The following is a 6,000-nucleotide window of genomic DNA, read 5'->3' as shown; positions in this document are numbered from 1 at the left end:
AGAATCTTCAAGTTCTGCACAAGTTCCTCATGATCCTTAGATTTTCCGTGTATTAGATTTTAATATAAATGGTAAGTTTACTATTATACTAATGGAAACATCTCTTTATATGGAGTTCTGTGTTAAAGTTTCTTCCCTAGAGTTTCATAGACTTGTCTTAATATTCAGGACTCCCATTTACCAGAGATTGGTGCACAGAGCTCTGACATGAATATACTTCATAAGAATATATACTAATTGTTGGTGCATACTTGAAAATAATCTTTGAAACAGGAACTAAGGAATTTTTATCTACCTGAGACAGCTGTGAAAACTTTTAAAAGAAAAACCAATGGGTAATTTGCATTAAATATTTAAATTGAACTTTTGTTAGGACTAAAATATAAACCTGTATTCTAAAACTATAATAGGCACCTATTAAAGACAATGACCAAAACTTATTTTCCACAGCCCTGACTTTTTCTTAAATGCTTTTGATTAGAAGTTCTGAGACAATGCCCAGCTTTGTACTGAGAGGAATCATTGGGGTCCAAGTCCCAGGACTGGATGTACTTCTGCATGACTCGCTGCCAAGTCACACAGCAGCTCAGATGCTCTAAAATTTTAGAGTAGTGCTCTCACCAACATTCAGCTGCAAGTGCTGAAAATCAAGCAGAACCAGTGAAATTTGCAGGGTATTTGCTGTCTTCTGCAGTAGAGCCAAGTCCAGACATGAACTCCAGCCCTGTCTTGAAGCTATGCTAGATCAAACTTTTTGTTTTCTTAAGTTGTCTTGGTGGAGGCATTTGAAGAAAGCAGGCTGTATTGTGAAGTTCACACAAGCTGTATTCTCACATAAGCCATGACCTCGTACATTAAATTAGAAGAGTTTGCCTTCCCCATAGCTTTTTTGCTGATTTTGTTCAAATTTGTTTTTTTCCCTTCTGTATCTGGAAGAGCAACTTCTGAGTCGAAGTGCCAGCATCGTATCCTTGCTACTAAACCTAAATTAGACAGATCATCTATTTAAGCAGGTAAATGTATGGCTGTGGCTTCTGTATTTTTAATTGCACAAAATGTCCCAAAACATTAAAATGCCATCGTGGAACCAGCTTTCAAAGCATTGCTGCTGCTGCTGGTGAATTACTACTAAGAAAATCAATACTGGCATATGATTTTTTCAGCATGAAGGTGTGTGGCTGATCCACTGCTTAAATAAACACATAGGTCTAAACTAAAGTCAGTAATAGCAGGAAATATCAGCCGATGTATTTCAGGACAAAAACAACAAAAATATTAGATTCCTTTGAAGTCTGGGGACAACATGCCACATGTATAACTCCTTACGAGGATTCAGGGGGTTTTCTTCCTTTTCTCCCATTACCCAGAATGCTGCTGGGAGTGAATAAATGCCTTGCTCTGTTTAGATATTGCACTCACTAAAATCCCCAAACTGATAGCTGAGGATCACTAAGAGAAGCAATAATGCAATGTGAAGGTATTTGTCCTGGGTCTCAAGATTGTTTTTTATGTTAGAGGGAATATCAGATATTTGTAGGAAGTACTCAGAGCACCTTGTTTCCTCCTTTCTTTTTTCTTTGAGATGGTTTTCCTGGTGCAGCCTCTGCAATAGGAGAAGGGATTTTCTACTTGCCCTGTAGTACTGCCCCTCATTTTAAAGACTGAAATGTGGGAGTGGGTTGGAGACTTATCCAAACTCCTTCAGTTTTAGTCTGCTTCAGGACTCTATATATGTGAGCCTCTAGTTTGACCAGGAAAGGTGCTGGGGACAGAAAAGAACTCTGCTAAATGGCAAGGGCTGGAGGTGGCAGGGGCTGGAAGCAGCAGGAGAAGCTGGAGAGGGAAAGGGACTGGAAGAGGAGGGAGCAATCTAGGCTGAAACTGAACCTACCAATCGAGCCTGCCTCCAGTGTATTGCTGAAACAATCAATAGGGAGGTCACTATTAGCATTATTGTTAGTCAGGGGCTGGTTCCCAGGCTTCTGGGGTTGGTGAAGCCATTTGGGGATATTTTGTAGCAGTGGGATATTAAGCAGAAGGGGTATTAAGCAGAAGGGACATTAAGCTGTTATCAGACACCTTTTCTGTCTGCTAGCTCTTTCTGCTGCAAAAGTATTGCTATGGAGATAAGCAAGGGAGTACCCTAGAGCAACAGTGACAGGATCTCCTCTTTCTATTAGGCTTCCTATAGCCCCAAAAGAATAAAAAGAGCTTTATGAATAGGGAAGAGTCTATTCAGTTAGTGTATTCCTCTTATTGTGACTGGAGTCACCCAGAATGAAAGTAAAAATTATCAAAGGTTTTAAAGGTGGTTATAATTTCAGTGATGCATCCTGCTCAATACTGTAAATAATGCTAGTACAGTTATTTTGCTACTATGGCAGTCATGTTTACTCTTAACAGGCTGGGTGAAAAGGAGAGTACTGCAATGCAGTCTTGCAGCTGATCTTTTTTCCTCAGATTATTCTGTGTAAAAAAGAGCTCTTTTTGTGAAATGATGATGATAAGAATATTGATGAGAAGTTGATTAAGCTATGGCACATGGTAGCTCCTGATCAGATAACTCAGGCAGAAACTGAAAAGCCAAGAATTTTTACTGCAGCAGTAAATGCTTATCATTCAACCAGCAGTAACCAGCAAAAACTCCCAAACTGGAGGAGAAAAGATTAGTTTGCACTTTAAAGGATTCAGAATGTGGCAGTCAACATAAAAAAGGTAAATACATGGCAGCAGAAATCTGAATACTTGCTAAGGAAACAATGTAAGTGGGCACATTCTCCAAATATATGACAATGGTGCAGGCTACATGTACCGTGAAGTGGCCTGCAGACTATTAAATATAGCATTTCTGATTCAGTGTTCTATAATTTGTTGGTGGTGAGCTAAATTTGATGTCCATAAGGCTCCTGGTGATAGAGCTCCTTGTTATCCAGTGACTGTTGAACAGCTGTTAAAATGTATTTCAATATATTTGCAGAGTGCAGATGCAAAGTTTGCAATCATGACTTTCAGCTGAGGAATTAGAACAAGTTGGAAAAAACAACTTAGAAATGGTCAGAAGAAGAATTCTGAATAATGAATTAATTTTTTTATATGTTAAAAATAACAATCTGTAAATAGAGCAAGATATGAAATTTGTCCTAGAGAACACATTACTTCTGACTGATCTGGTCTCAGGAGATTTTGGCAGTACTAGCCAAATGATACTCTGCTGGCATGTTTCCAACAGGAGAATCCAATGTTAGCTGGAAAGAAAATCCTGGAAGCTCCTGGCTGGGCCCTGGTTGCACTTAATTGCCCAGATGTGCCTCACCTGCCCCTGCCCAGGGGCCAGGAGACCCATGTAAGTGTGGGCAGGGCTCTTTGTCCTGTTTGCCTTGACCTGCCTGGTGGTTCAGTTAGCCCCACACTGTCATGTGTCCTAGCATATAAGGTAAGGGGAAGGTTTAAAAGGGAACTTTGTTTTTTCACTTGAAATTTTTGTTTTGTTTTGTTTTTTTAACTCATGCTAGTAGGGTCATTGTGGAATAGCAATAGACAGATATTCTTGTTGGGAAAGAAAAGCTGGTATGGAAATAAAGCAAAATCTTGTCTCTGTTTAAGCAAGTGAGTTGTATAAATCCTGACTAAGGTACCCAGGCTGCTGCTTCTAGCCTTGTGATCATTTGGTAATTGCAGGGGTTTCTGTTTGTTCTGCTCTAGGATGCAGCACAACTCTGTTGAGACCTTCTGGTTCCTTGTACCCACTGTGGGGAGTCAGATGGGGAAAACCATTTCTCCTGGGATGTTTGGCACCAGGTGCTGTCTCTCATGCTGAAATAGTCTTGTAGCTAAGTTAACTTGGAGTTCCTGGTGGTGTGCTTTGAGGACTCTGCCCCTAGGGATTGGGAGCAAGAGCTTGAATTGTTCACTGCCACATCAGCTGGGGTTATCTCTAATATGCTGCTACTTGTACTGGGGGAAGGAAAAATTTGGGGTTTGTCTTGTGAGACAGAAATTCTGAACATTCCTTGGCTCTAGTGATTTACTTAAACTGGCTGAGGACTTGCAAAGGCAAACAGCCTGGCATGGAAGTCTGTAGTAGAAAGCCTTTCTTTTAGGTGACTTTTATCTGCTCCTTTGTCCATTGGCTTTTTTTTCTTTTTCCTCTGAGACTGGTTAAAAAATATTGGACTACATTTTATTCTGTGACTGAGATTTTGCATGCATTTCAACTGGTTATTTCTATACAATTTATTCATAAAATTACACTATGGGTATGCCTGGGTTTCTGAAATATCGTTGTCCAAATCAGTAATTTATTTAGGATGGGAATACTGTGCTTGTGTACTTAAGAACTATGCTACTTTAAATAATAAGAACTAAATTTGGTTGTTTTTATTGTTTTATGCAGAGCAGTGAATAAACATTAAAAGAAATAGCAGCAGGGTAAGAAAAAGGGAAGGACTGAATGTAGAGGAGATTGCTTAATTAAAATCTGTGACAGCCTCTGATTTCTTTGATGTTTTAAATTGCATTGAGCTGTAATGTAATTTAATTTTGAAGACATTTAAGTAGTCCATTCCTGAGTATTGACTGATTATCTTTTGCTCCATATACAAAATTGGAATAACCATTTACCTTACTGTTGGAAAATTGAGTTCTGTGGCATAGCTTCTGCTTTTAAAAAATATTTTCAATTGGTAATTAAGACAACATCAGTTACTGTGAATTAATGGAATAAAACTCTAATGCTGCAGAAGGTTAATAGAAGTGCAGTTAAATCTTGCACCAGAAATAAGTCTTACATGAGCTATTAGCACATCAGGAAAGTGTTCTGCAGCCCCAGATTAACTCTAAATTTCCTTGCTCATTTGATTTGGATTTTTTTTGCTGCTTTGCACCTAGATAAGCATGTGTAGTACTTCTGAAATCCAGTTGTGTTGGCTTAGTTTTGACCCCCCTTGACTGATTTCAGGGAATCTTGTTTTGCTTGATTCTTTTCATTATCACCTCTGATGTCTTATCCTATCAGAAAACTCACTGATCATCCTTCTGTAAGTGGGTTATAACAGCTTGGCCTGAATTTGCAAATGATGTTTGGACTTCTGCTTTTGTCAGCTAAAACATTAGCTGTCACGTGTTTGTCATCACTGAGTCCCCATGGTCTTCTGCTGAGGAGTCTCAGAGCTGGGTTATACCGAGTAGCTGGTGGTGATGGAAGTATCCTTTAGGAGGAAGGGAAGGAATCACCCAAGTGACAACAAGTAGTACTGAGGAGTGTGCTCGGGCCACCTGATTTCAGCCCCTCTGCCCCCTGTATGGTCTCACCATAGATGGATGCAATCTCTTCCTCCTGTGGTGGGAGTTTTCTGGGACATGTAGCTTGCCAAACTGTGCTGGGAAAGCATACCATACTTCTGGGACATAGATCAAAGTATTTACATTACTGTGCAATTTTATATATGCACACATGCATAAAGGAGCAAACTAGGTCAGTAAAAACATAGGAGTATAGCACTAGCTTTTGAGAAAAATTATTTCAACATAGCTAATTTGCCATCTTCATAACTAAATTTTGGAGCTCTGAAACATTTTTATGTAGAAAGTAATGACTGTTCTTTTACTTTCAAGACTTATCCATTGGAATTAATAATTGTCCTGGGAAATTCTCTGTTTCTTGAATATGAAAAAATGTTGTAAAAGTGAGCTTGTTTTCAGGCTGTTAATCATTCAGATCAGGTACTGCAGTATTGCAGCTACTAGTTCTTGTTATCTGTGGGCCAGCTGTGTGTTTTTTCTGTGTGAATTAGACTTACCTCCTTCAAAGTTAATCATAGAATGGTTTGCATCGGAAGAGACCTTTAAAGGTCACCTAGTCCAAGCCTGCTGCAATGGGATCTTCAACTAGATCATGTTGCTGAGAACCTCATTCAGCCTTGCCCTGAATGTTTCTAGGGATGTGGGTCATCTACCACCTCTCTGGGCAACGTGTTCCGGTGTTTCCTCACCTTCTTTGAA

General features: G+C 39.4%; 1 long non-coding RNA gene across 2 annotated transcripts in view; it reads left to right on the top strand.

Annotated features, from left to right (window-relative positions):
* The first annotated feature begins 3,101 nt into the window (after positions 1–3,101).
* The window catches only part of LOC134171582 (uncharacterized), a 204,674-nt gene continuing 201,775 nt past the window's right edge, over positions 3,102–6,000 (top strand). For both annotated transcript variants that reach the window (XR_009967664.1, XR_009967665.1), the window contains exon 1: positions 3,102–3,433. This is a non-coding gene — a long non-coding RNA (uncharacterized LOC134171582). The remainder of the gene's footprint in view (positions 3,434–6,000) is intronic.

The sequence above is a fragment of the Pezoporus occidentalis genome, unplaced genomic scaffold (genome assembly GCF_034315485.1).
Source record: "Pezoporus occidentalis ecotype Australia unplaced genomic scaffold, CSIRO_AGI_Poc_V1 ctg41, whole genome shotgun sequence".
In the NCBI taxonomy this organism is placed as follows: domain Eukaryota; kingdom Metazoa; phylum Chordata; class Aves; order Psittaciformes; family Psittacidae; genus Pezoporus; species Pezoporus occidentalis.
This window is presented reverse-complemented; position numbering and strand designations above follow the sequence as displayed.